The sequence below is a fragment of the Nycticebus coucang genome, chromosome 19 (genome assembly GCF_027406575.1).
Source record: "Nycticebus coucang isolate mNycCou1 chromosome 19, mNycCou1.pri, whole genome shotgun sequence".
Classification (NCBI taxonomy): Eukaryota; Metazoa; Chordata; class Mammalia; order Primates; family Lorisidae; genus Nycticebus; species Nycticebus coucang.
Window position 1 is genome coordinate 733037 of NC_069798.1, and position 2341 is coordinate 735377.

Below are 2341 nucleotides of genomic sequence, written 5' to 3' on the forward strand. Positions count from 1 at the left end.
GGAGTGACGGGGTCCCCAGCACCCCATTCGTCCAGGACAGTCTGTGGAGTGATGGGGTCCTCAGCACTGCATTCGTCCAGGACAGTCTGTGGAGTGACGGGGTCCCCAGCACCCCATTCCTCCAGGACAGTCTGTGGAGTGACGGGGTCCTCAGCACCGCATGCGTCCAGGACAGTCTGTGGAGTGATGGGGTCCTCAGCACCGCATTCATCCAGGATAGTCTGTGGAGTGACAGGGTCTGCAGCACCCCATTCCTCCAGGACAGTCTGTGGAGTGACGGGGTCCTCGGCACCGCATTCCTCCAGGACAGTCTGTGGAGTGACGGGGTCCCCGGCACTCCATTCCTCCAGGACAGTCTGTGGAGTGACGGGGTCCCCGGCACCGCATTCCTCCAGGACAGTCTGTGGAGTGACGGGGTCCGCGGCACCGCATTCCTCCAGGACAGTCTGTGGAGTGACGGGGTCCCCGGCACCGCATTCCTCCAGGACAGTCTGTGGAGTGACGGGGTCCCCGGCACCGCATTCCTCCAGGACAGTCTGTGGAGTGACGGGGTCCCCGGCACCGCATTCCTCCAGGACAGTCTGTGGAGTGACGGGGTCCGCGGCACCGCATTCCTCCAGGACAGTCTGTGGAGTGACGGGGTCCCCGGCACCGCATTCGTCCAGGACAGTCTGTGGAGTGACGGGGTCCCCAGTACCCCATTCCTTCAGGACAGTCTGTGGAGTGACGGGGTCCCCAGCACCACATTCGTCCAGGACAGTCTGTGGAGTGACGGGGTCCCCAGTACCCCATTCCTTCAGGACAGTCTGTGGAGTGACGGGGTCCCCAGTACCCCATTCCTCCAGGACAGTCTGTGGAGTGACGGGGTCCCCAGCACCGCATTCCTCCAGGACAGTCTGTGGAGTGATGGGTTCTCAGCACCGCATTCCTCCAGGACAGTCTGTGGAGTGATGGGTTCTCAGCACCGCATTCCTCCAGGACAGTCTGTGGAGTGACGGGGTCCCCAGCACCACATTCGTCCAGGACAGTCTGTGGAGTGACGGGGTCCCCAGTACCCCATTCCTTCAGGACAGTCTGTGGAGTGACGGGGTCCCCAGTACCCCATTCCTCCAGGACAGTCTGTGGAGTGACGGGGTCCCCAGCACCGCATTCCTCCAGGACAGTCTGTGGAGTGATGGGTTCTCAGCACCGCATTCCTCCAGGACAGTCTGTGGAGTGACGGGGTCCCCCGGCACCGCATTCCTCCAGGACAGTCTGTGGAGTGACGGGTTCTCAGCACCCCATTCCTACAGGAGCTGGTCTTGTCCGTCTTGCCCCCATAGGTACCAAGTGTTTGGGCTTGAAGTAACATTAAAGTGAAGTTATTTGAAAGAAAAAAAACACCTCATCATTTCCAGGGACAACTTACTGTGTCTTTTCCTTTCTTTTTACATCCTTCTGTCCCCTAGGGTAAATTTTTCAGCATTAAATGAAACAGTTCAAATATATTGTGTATGTTTTTTTTTTTTTTTTTTTTTGCAGTTTTGGCCGGGGCTGGGTTTGTACCCACCACCCCCGGTATATGGGGCTGGCACCCTACTCCTTGAGCCACAGGCGCCGCCCTATTTGTATATGATTTAGTTGTAAAATACATCGTGTGCTGGCAGAAGCACTCGCGATTAGCTAAGTCCAGAACTCTTTGAACAATAGAAAGTACTGAACAGTGGTATTACTCAGCGAGGGCCACCTCCACATTGTCCCTGAGGACAAATATGATTGACAGGAAGTTGACACGGTCTACCACTGAACATAATGGAGATGGTGCTGAGTTTTCACAGTTATGTTGGCCAGTAGTTCTCAAAGTGGGGTTCCTGAGCCTGCAGCATCAGTGTCCCCCAGGAACTTGTTAGAAGTGCAGACACTCAGGCCTACCCAGTGTCTGGAGTAAGAAATCTGGGGGTGGGAATCAGAGAGCTGTTTTTTACAGGCCCCAGGTGACGAAGGCTCAAGTTTGAGAACCACTGGCTTCAGCTATTCTGGTTTCTCATTCCTTGATTTAACACCAGAATACTGGTTTGATGAGGTTTTAAATTTAGTCCTATTTTTATATAAAACAATTGCTAGACTTATATTAAGCTTGAGAAGCAGAAAATCCTGTGAATGTGTACAGCCCAGGCCAAGAGCTGTCAAAAGAAAAACTTTCTGCTGAAGCAAGTTTTTAGTATGTCTCTCTCTTTTTTTTTTTTTTTTTTTTTTGAGACAGAGTCTCACCATGTCACCCTCGGTAGAGTGTTGTGGCATCACAGCTCACAGCAACCTCCAACTTTTGGGCTTAAGAGATTCTTTTGCCTCAGCCTCCCAA